Raw genomic sequence first — 11,429 nt, forward strand, 5'->3', positions numbered from 1 at the left:
AAAGGTCCAGAGGTAGGGTAGACTTCAGGCATGGTTTGATTTGGGCTCCTTCAGTGGTGTGCTGGAATGTCTCTAACAACTAACTGACTCCAGAGAACAAAGCTTTGATTTATAGTGTTTGCCAATATCCATGTTGTAAATACTCCCACCATGGCCTGTTTATTTCAAGCTCCCAACACGAAGTCACTGAACACAGAATTGGGACGAGATGTACATATCCATCTCTGGGCTGATGCAGGCTAGCTCCAACACACCATTGCCACCCTCATTTCTCTACAAGTCTTGTGGTTCTTCCATCCTCTGGGGGCTGGTTTTGTCCTGATGATGCAACCAGAAACTGGGACTGTATACTTTCTTGCTAGTGTCTAGTAGAAGAACAAGCTTCTCTTCCCTTAATCATCAAAAAAATTCCTGAGCTCCCCTGAAATAATCACTGTACCCCCCAAAATGGTACTCCCAGCTGGCTTAGCCTTGGGCAATGTGTTAAATAAGTAATAGTAACTTGTCTCCCACGGCTCTTCATTTCACCTACCAAGTGCTCCTTGTTGGACAGAATTAGCACCAAAAACCTTTTCTCTGAAAGGTGAAATTATTAGCAAGACAAGAAAATGGCTTGTTTATATTTATCCTTTACAATGGCTATACTAACCAGATCTTTTCAGGATTGAAATTCTCATCCCCCACCACTGCTGGAAGGGGTTGCTGTTGATGGTTCACAGCTGAGTTCCTCCCCAGGCATTGCCCTTGCCAAAAGGAGCTGCCTGCTCCTCTTGGGAAGAAATTGCCTTGAAGGACAGGTTAATGGGTTGGTACGAAAGCCCTACCTCAATTCAGACATCTCTGAAGGGCTATCCCAGCTCCAGAGCTCACGTGGGGGACCAAGGGAGGCTCTTTTTGCAACCACAACATTTCCCTCTGCCTCATCGAGCTTCCGTTGCTCCATTACATTGTTCCTGTGAGCATCTCTCCACCAAATCTCCTGCATGCAAATCTCAGTGTCTATTTCCAGGGAACCCCACCTACAATGCCCATCCTTGAACCAGTCACTGGGATGTTCTAGACAAATCAGAGCTCATCATTGAAGCCAGAGATGGTGTCAGTCTCACTACATCCCATCCGCCCCACTGTGGGAAAGGGTTAGAATGGATCTTGAGAGGTAACCACACTATCTGGTACGCAATACAACATGCTGAGTGATGTAAAAGACAAATGTACAATATCACAGTCCAATGACTGGTACATTGTAGGTGCTGAGAAAGAAAGAAAGCAGCCCCTGACATCTGGAAATAACCACAGCTGGAGCCCAAAAGCACTACAGGCTGGTCTGACACTCATAGCCCAGCAATTCTATTCCCAAGTTGGACATAAACAATCTCACAGAACACCAACCTCAGACAAGCTTACTCTGAACCATGATAGAATGAAACAAAACAAGGCCACTGTATAACCTTGTCTATGCGGAAACAAAAACAGGGTCACTGTGCCACCCAATCACAGGATTGCCCTTGCTCTCTGGTGGCTTCCAATCTAGAATGGATCCTCGATATCTCAGACCCTCCCCAAATTACCCAAATGAAGCTCAAATCTTAGAAGTTCTTCCTAACACTCTGTTAGAGACACCCCATGGTTCCCCAAGGAGTATGTTCTCCCTCAATCAATGAGTAAGAAGCCCATCTTGCTTCATTGTCAGCATGTTCCTGGTGGTCTTTGGCTAAAGGGCATTGACAGCACTTGGTAAGCAAAGGTGGAGTGAATAACTGGGTGTATAAAGGGTGACTGTGCCACCCCTCTTTCAGGGGAGCCTTAACTGAGGAGCTGACCTTTGCGCTGGTTCTTGAAGGATGGTTGGGCTTTCCCAGGCAAGCAGAGTCAGAGAGAAATCAAAGGAAGTGGCATGGGCAAAAGCTGGCTTCAGAAAAAGGAAAGGGGAAGAACCATGTGGGTGGGGTGAACCGGGAGGATGTTGTGACCAAATACGGAGATCTTTATAGGTCCACTTAATCTTGTAGACAAAGAGGACAGAAAAGTGGGAGGTAAAGTGCTCTAAATTTGAAATCTGGTTGAAAGGAGAATTCCTTGAGTAACTATTATTATTTTTTTTTCTGTAAAACTATTTTTGAGTAACTATTATTAATTTTTTTTCTAACCCTTTTTCCTTCTCCTTTTTTTCTATATGGAGAGGGTGTAGGAGTTGAGGGGACGGGGATCTTGCTTTTGTTAAATCAAAATTGCATATTTTGAGTTTTCCCAGTTTTTCCAATCTTAAGTTTAAGGCACATGCCTGGCAACACCAAGCCCTTTACTCCTTGAATATTGTGAATTCTGAGTAGATCTGAAAATTGAGAGGCCAGTGGCATAAGTTTGAGTCTGAGTCTGAAAGCCCAAGAATCAGAGTGCTAGTGTCTGAGGGCAGGAGAAGATGGATGTCCCAGCTCAGACAGAGGGCAAATTTGCCCTTTCTGTGCCTTTTTGTTTTATTCACGCCCTCAAGGAATTGGACAATGCCCACCTAACACTGGTGAGGGTGATCTTTACTCAGTTCCCTGATTCAAATGCTAATCTCTTCTAGAAACACCCTCACAGACAGAAATAATGTTTTAGCAGCTCTCTGGGTATTCCTTAGCCCAGTCAAGTTGACACATAAAATTAACCATCACACCTTACTAATTGGTCTTGTATCATATAAGTGTTCATTCATTTTAGGTCTTTTGAAAATAACATATATCTGATAAAGTTGAAGTAGACCAAAATTACCCCAGTCTTATAAATCCTCCTTAGTGCCACCCTAGACTACCAATATAGAGAATTTTGTGTATATTTGTGAAATCCATGTTTTAATATTTTTACTACATATGTACTGATAAGCCATATAAATATTATTTTGTACTTTTAAACATAAGTAGTATCACAATGTTGCATCATTTTCTTGTGCACTTTTTTCACTCAATGTTATGTTTTGAGATTCAGCTTTCTTGGTTAATATATGAAAAGATTTTAGTAAACCTAAAGCCAGTAAAGACCATGTAAGTAACTACTATTATTATTTTCATTATTATTAATATATAGACTTAGACCATTCCCTGTAATTACTTTATAGTTATCTATCACTGATTATACTACATTTTACTTATCTATTCCCCTATTGGTGGATATTTAGGTTATTTCCAATTTTTGTCAATTTTAAACAATATCCTATAGGATATCCTTAAACAAGTCATGCTCACTATTTTCAAGAGTTTGTTTTTACTTAAAAGTGGATTTGCTGGGTTGTGAAGAGAATGTATTTTGAGTTTTACTAGGTATTGTCAAATTGCTCCCCAAAATGTCTGTAATCATAAGCAATGTATAAGAATTCCTACTTTTCTATATCTTTGCCAACTACAGTGTCAGATTTTTCAAAAATCTGTGGGTACAAAGTGATAATCTTTGTTTTAACTTTCATTTTCCTGTTCACTAATAAGTGAGATTGGGCTTTTTTTTTTTTAACAATTATTGTCGATTTACATCCTTAAGCTTTTTCCAGGGTCACTGATCCCTTTGAGAAGCTCCCTCAGAAAAATGCACGTATGCACACACACCTCACTTTGTATATACATCAAGGGGCTTCACAGCACCCCTGAATACCAGCCATGGACCCCCTCAAAGTAGGGACTCTGGAGATTTTAGTGGATATAGGAACAACCTGGGAAGTGTGTGAAAATGCAGATTCCCAGGGCCCATTTTTGAGGATCCTGACTCAAGGTGTCTGGGGTAGAGTCTGAAAGGTTCGTGAAGGTGATAATTTTTAGAAAGACAGCTTTAAGGATTCCTGTATTCCCAGTTAGAAATCCTATTTCTGCTTTCCAAAATTTTCCCTTCTCCCATAGCTATGAAACAAAGGATAAAATCACCAAGTTTAATGTACAAAAGCTATAACTTGCCTTCAAACTGATGCTGTAGCTACTTTTAAATCCAGAGTTACTACTGCAGACACACCTTGCACCTCTCATCAACTTTGCCGGTTGGGGGTGGGGGTGGGGGGTGACAAGATGAATAAGTAGGGTGTCATGTGATGCAAAGAAAAACACAAGAAAGGAAAAAATTTAGGAAATTCTAAGCTATGCAGAAAATGCTACGTAAAAAGCATCTCCTTACTAAATATGAACAGTGTGTGTTTGGAATGGTTTGGGTTACTAATTTTATTACATGAGCGAGCTCATTTCTTTTCTGCCAGATACTTTAAAGATTCTCTTGTGAAAAGAAGGAAATAAATTTAGTTTCCTCTCATCTAAATTCACATAAGTGTCTGTCATAAGATGAAGAAAACTGATTGCCTCAACTGCAAATAAGATATTTTCTATTTTAAAACCTAGTACTAAGGAAGCCATGAACCAGAGAATTTGTGGAGCATTTAGAGAGCGGTTAAGAATACTTTTGGTATGATAATGATGTTACACAGATACATTTCTCCCCTTTTTATTTTTCAGGTCTGCAGATTTCAAGAGAGAGTTAATCCTTGTTTTTGACTCAGTCACATGAAATGCGTTCCTTTCTGAGCTGTTCGAAGGCCAACATCCTCTTGAACCTTTGGTGTAATTCAGCTCTGTGAATGATGTCAGGAACAAGAATTAGGATCCAGTTCTAGGACTTTAGAATGACTCACTGGTTAACTTTGGTCTAGTAACAATAGAAAAATGACTCAGTTGCGCTGTCTGTGAAACTGGGGCAGTGATGCTGGCTGCCTGCCTCACATGAAGGGATGAAGGAAGGCTAGGTTTATGAGATAACAGAGGCTTCTGGAGCAGGGGCCTTACAAGAGTGGGGAGGGGGAGAGATGCTGAGAAAAAGCCAAAGACCATGGCGGGCAGGGGGAGGCGCAACCTGACACAGGACTCTGAGTCTTACGTATAGGCTGTTCTGTAAACAATGGAGAAAACTAAATGAAGTCAGCTCCCATCCCTTGTCATTCTGGAAACTATCTTTCTACTTTTATGGGTAACTCACTGGGTTCAGAGTAAAAATGGTGGCCCAGGCTTCCTGAAATTTTCTAATGCCCATTATCTTGTTCATTTGGCCATAGAGTACTTCTCATACTATATAGATTCTCCCAATTCTAGATTGTATGTTCATTAAACATAGAAGTTATAATTGATATATAAATATATATGTGTATGCCTGGTAAAAATGTTTGGCACTTTCAAAATAGATACTGTATGTGTTGGGTAAATGAGTTCTTACACACAGAGTAAAACAAAACACACACACACAGACCCCAACATTTTTCCCCGTATTAAAGCCACAAAGAAGAAGATTGGGAGGTGGCTGGGGAGACACTTCTGCTACCATACTCATTCCTGCCTGTATTATTTATGATACAGACATGATTGCAGTAATGGAGACCAAGTAATCATACTTAAACAAAATAGAAATTTATTTCTCTCCTTCATACAACATGACTGCTCCATAGTGTCACAAACCCAAGTTCCTTCCACTTTTCTTTGGGTGTTACCCTCAGCTGCATGGTCCAGGTAGCTCACCACAACATCCACATCCTGGCTGATAGAATGGGAGAAGGAAGGAGAGCACATACTTCCTCTCAAGAACACATCTCTTCTATCCACAGCCCTTCAGTTAGAACTTAGTCACATGACCACACCAAGCTGCAAGGGGGCCTGGGAAATGTAGTCTATATTCTGACTAGCTATAAGTCCAACTAAAAATCATTGGTCTCTAACAAAAAGAAGGCAGAAAAGAATATTGGGACAACTAGCCATCTCTGTCACACTGCCCAGCATAAAAAATAAAAGCAAAAATATGTGGATTTCCCAGTCACTAGAAAAGTCCCCAATAGACTCAGAAGGAGCTGGCACTAACTTGTCTCATGAGCGTTTTAATCCACATGAAGTCAACCCAGATGTTCATTCAGGGAAAACACTGTTCTCAACTTTGTGTATTTGCCTTTTAAACAACTTTTACTTTCATATATTAATCTCTGATACCTTTAAACATCCTTTCCTATACCAAATTTGGGTTTCCATACTGCAGCTAAAATTTTATGTTTTGGGGTTTTTTTTTTTTTACCTCTATGGGAATAAAAGCCCACTTACTTTGATTACTATACATACAAGATTTGAAGATGAATGTATTCAGTGTGAAATCAGGCATCTGCCTGCATTCAACTTAGGAAATAAGAATAAAAAGCCATAAGCTTGCCAAGAATAGGAGAGGTTATGAATGATCAGACAACCTAATAGTCATAATAATTAACCATAAAATATTGAGGACTTACTTTTTGCCAAGTGCTTTACCTGAATCATCTCATTTAGAATACAAAATAGATATAGAGATAGAGATCAAAGAGGAATATAGTACTGCTACTATCCCCATCTGAAGCTGAAGAAATCGTGTTTAGGAGAGTTGAGTAACTTGCTAAGACCACCCAGTTACCAAGTGGCAGAGCCTGGGCTTGAACTCAAGGATCTAACACTAGTATTGGTACCTTTAACCACTGAACTACACCACCATGCTGATGGAATGGAGGACTATGAGTAAATTCCCACGTGTCTTTCCCATCCACCATCACATGCATAGATACCAATCCTGTCAATCACCCTACCTGGGAGTATTGGGACATGAGAACTAAGCAAGAGAATAAAGGTTTCAACCTTGAGCATTTAAGAAGTGATCTTTGGGCTTCCCTGGTGGCGCAGTGGTTGAGAGTCCGCCTGCCGATGCAGGGGACACAGGTTCGTGCCCCGGTCCGGGAAGATCCCACATGCCGCGGAGCGGCTGGGCCCGTGAGCCATGGCCGCTGGGCCTGCGCGTCTGGAGCCCGTGCCCCGCAATGGGAGAGGCCACAACAGTGAGAGGCACGCGTACCGCAAAAAAAAAAAAAAAAAAAAAAAGTGATCTTTAAAGCCTTCACAAAACCTTTGTACAATGAAGAATTTTTTTAAAAAATACTTTAAATATATTAAAAAATAGTTCTACATTTGATCATTTTCTTCTGCAATTATTAATGTTCACAAAATCTAAGTTACTCCAGATGTCACATCTACAAACTACTCTTATATAGCATTTCCTGCTATTGTAACTCATCATGTAATAATTTAAGTCTACCTCATCCATAGATAGTGAATTCCAGGAAGGTATGTCGCTGGTTTTATTCCCAAATTAGGAAAAGAATGGGTGTCCAACAACTATTTATTGAATAAATCAGTGTTTTCCTTCAACATATCCCTTTAGCATTATTTGCAAACTAGTAGAAATGGTTAATACAAATAATTATATTATTAGATGTTGCTGTGCTTCAAAATTTGATACGAAGAACTTGCACTATAAAAAGTTTTGCTTAATCCATGTTAACTTATCACAGGAATTTAATATCTCACTGACTTGAGTGTGTCTGTGTTCCCTGTGGGATTTCATTTCTATTAATAAGTTTGTTTACTGAACTACTTTTCGCCCCCAACATTTTGTGTGGTTGGTGTTAAATTTAACACCAGTGGATACGTGAAGGAGTCAAGTCATTAAGATATCAAACTGCTTCAGAACATGGTATTTAGTCTCCAAGGAGAAGGACCCCAGGACTCATCTGTCCTTAATAAAGCCATTCTTGAAAAGAAATTCCTTCTCCCTGAGATATATCATTAATATAACATGATTATATTCATTTCTCCCCAGAGATTCAAGGTGAAAACTTAAGGATTCTTTTCACCCTGGAATTCTGATTCTTCACCTAGGAGGACATGATTCCTACCAAGTTTACACAGATGCTTAATGGGTCAAACGCCTTGTAAAAACTGAAGGGACTTTTACTTTCTTAGGGTTTTTTTTTAATGGTTACTCTCTCAAATGCATTTGTTTTATTGTTTCCTTTTTCTGAGCAAGCCCTCTCTCCACACCTATCTCCTAATCCAGAGTTTCAAGTGCAGGATTGTAAAGAATGAGGATTTCCCAGGTGAGGCTTGGCCAAGGGTTTGAGTACCTCCCTACCTTTTATCTCTGGTGGGAGCCCTGAGTCTTTATATGGCTGCGTTGAAGGTTCCTCACTGAATGTTCACAGGAAGAAGACATGCAGACTGGCCAGCTGGTTTTCTTCCATGAAATTTTTCCTCCAATGTTTTATTTTGAAAATTCTCAAACTTACAGAAAAGTTGAAAGTACAGTTTAATGAACACCTATAAACTTTTCATATAGGTTAACTGGATGTTAGCATTTTCCATGTTCCAAATATTCCAAAGAATATTTTATCTTTCTCTTAATATATCTATATACTTACGAATATTTATATATTTTCTTACTAAACCATTTGAAAGTAAATTGCAGAGATCATACTTTACCCCTGAATATTTAAGCTTGTATTTCCTACAAAAATAAGGATATTCTCCTACATAGCCACAATACCTTGTCATCCCAAAGAAATTTACCATTGATTCAATAACATTATCTACTATACAATCCATAATCAAATGTTCCCAGTTGTCCCATAATGCACTTTACAGTTGGATTTTTGGGCAGGGAGAGGGACAGCCACGTTCATTCAAGGTTCATGCGTTGCATTTAGTTATCATGTATATTTAAGTGTTTGAAAATCTAATTCTACCTACCTCCAGCCCTGCTCTTTTTGTTTTGTTTTGTTTTTCAAGTTTTTTGAAGACTCTGGGGCAGTTGTCTTATAGAATGTCCCATGTTCTGAGTTAATCTGACTGCTTCCTTGTGATTCAATTCCGCTTAAGCAATTTTGGCAAGAATAGTACATTGTAATGCTTTCCCATGAACTTTGAACAAACTCCAGAACAAGGATTTTACCAAGGCCTCAGTGATTGAATTCAACAGAGTTTAAAAAATGTCATTTTTTAAAATGAGATTTAATATATACTCCTTTTAACAGAAGGGTGTGATGTCTACAGCAAAATGAAAGATGGGGTGTCAAAGATTCTTGTCCAAGATTATTAATAACTTAGCATGTTTGAAAGGGGCCCTTGTCATGTCAAATCTAACAACCTTTGTTGAATAATCAGAATTGAGATTTGGGCAGGGTCAGCCTCTGCCCTTGCAAAGTGGGTAATTACTAACTTGGTGCAATTTCAGGAATGCAGGAGGCCACTCTTTCCCACTCAGCTACACTGCCTCTATTATGTGAGCAATGATTTCCATCTACTACTATTAATCATCAAAGTGCTTTAATGAATTAGCTACGATATGTCGGGTCTATGCTTAGTGTTTTATTGATCTATTTCTTACGACGACCTCATATTAGAGATGGGAAACTGAGACTCAGAGACGTAACTTCCCCAAGGGCCCAAGCAGTATGCTTGGAATTTGCAACAAAATCTGCATCACTAACTGAAGTTCCATAATTCCATGTTTCATCTGCTGCTCTTCTATTCCCCAGTCTCACCTCATTCACCAAATAGCCTTCTCTTTTTTTCTCTAGAACATACACTGCACTGGGCATCCAATAGCAGCACTTTATGCCAATAAGTCCCCCTAGAAATTATGACTAATATTATGTGTGTCATGTCTGCTCTGTGCCAGGCACCTTGCTGAATCCTCTATACACCACAGCTCATTTACTCTTCCCAAGAACCACATAAAGAAGGTGCATATTAATTATGTCCTATGGCCACTCGGCTAGTAAATGTCAGAGTGGGGGTCTGAGCCAGATCTGACTACAGGCTTGAGCTCCTAACCTTTCAGCCTGGATGAAGGACTAACATGGCAACCATGGACAAATACAATGGCCCAGAGACTTGCCAGTAGTAATAAAGGCCACAACATTAATTCATTAAGCTCTGAACTCCTCTGCCCCCATGCTGCCAGGAGGACAACTAAAAAGAGACTCACAAAACATTCCCCTAATGGCCCATTAACTCATCAGCTCCTGTGAGCAAATCACTGCATGACATTCCTCTCTCACAGAAAAGATTTATCTTCCTGTATCCAGAAAGAACCAAGACACCACTCACAGGAAGAGCACACACACACTCTATCTCTATTTGTTATTCATCCTACACAAAATCTTTGAAATGACTGAGTTTAATAAAGATGTTTCCCTGAAGCAAATGCTCCAGACTAAAATCAGAACACAGTCTGACTATGATCACTGTGTCTATAGCAAGGATATCCCCAAGAAACAAACAAACCAAAAAATCAACTTAGCCAAATGCATCCAACCTGTTCTCCAGGCTCTTCTAATGAGCAGGACATCCGGAAGGTGAGGAAAGTTGGATAAACACCTCCTGGGTGCCTGCCTTATCCATACCCTGTTCTTTGACAACTGTGCCTCACCCATGACCCCAGCTCCTTACCACAGCTGATGGGACCAGGAGTACAGGAGTAGATCCTTGTTAGGGCACCTCTCCTAGAGACCAGAATTCCGGAACTCCTCTTTCTTGTCTTAAACTGAGAAGAAACGCCAGTCTTCAAAGGGAGGAAAAACAGAACAAAGCAGGTTCTCTGAGAAAGAGAGACATCAATCCAAGTGGACTTGTGGCAGCCACAAATCTCAATTTGCCCTCAATACTGTCCAGTGACCCCTCTATACATCCTTGGTTTATTTCCCTTCCCATTTCCAAAGTACATATTCACCCCTCTTCAAACTCCAACCCTCCCATGCCCACCTGCCCTCTCATTTGAGTCCTCAATTATATCCCCTATTTTCCTTCCACAGGCTTCTCACTCTCATGATTATGCCCCCTCTGCTGGATTATTCCCATGAATATACAGTAATTATTGCCCATCTTTAAAAAAGGAAGATCCTCCCTTTTCCACACATCCTCTTCCAGCAACCACTTCATTTTCTGCTCCTCTTCAGAGCAAAGGGTTATCTCTGTTTACTTCCTCCACTTTTAAAATGTTTAATCTTATACTCTCTCATCAGTCCACTTCCTTGCCCATTGCACAATGAAGACTGGTCTCATCAAGGTTTCTAATGATGTCCATGTTTGCCAAATCTAAGGATCCCTCTCCTAATCTTTTCTTACTTGGCTGTTTGCAGCATTCAGCAAAGACGAGCATTACCTACTTCACAAAGTTTCCATGACATGGCTTTCTCCTGGCTTACCTTCTACCTTGCTGCCTCATCTCCAACAACTTCACTGGATCTACCTTATTCTTTGTTCTCCAAATATTGAGGGAAAGGAGAGTTGGATCAGGAAAGGTAGGAAAGCAAATATAATTGTGCATTATGGATCTGCCTTCCCCTTGGGATCAAGCATGATTGACTGCTTCATCTCCCAGGATCAGCTTCCAAAAGGCCACATGAATGATGACATCTTAGAACTGGCTTTCAAAGAGACGAAGAGGGAAGAATTTATTTCCTCCCTCCCATTCCCCAATGGCCAGAGGTTTACTCCATGGAGAACAGACTCCTCCTCACTTCCTAATTGCTTCTACAAAGGCACTGAGCAGGTCTGCATCAACAGGGAATCCCCAGGATGGAAGAC

The sequence above is a fragment of the Leucopleurus acutus genome (genome assembly GCF_964270905.1).
Source record: "Leucopleurus acutus genome assembly, chromosome: 11".
NCBI classification, from domain to species: Eukaryota; Metazoa; Chordata; class Mammalia; order Artiodactyla; family Delphinidae; genus Leucopleurus; species Leucopleurus acutus.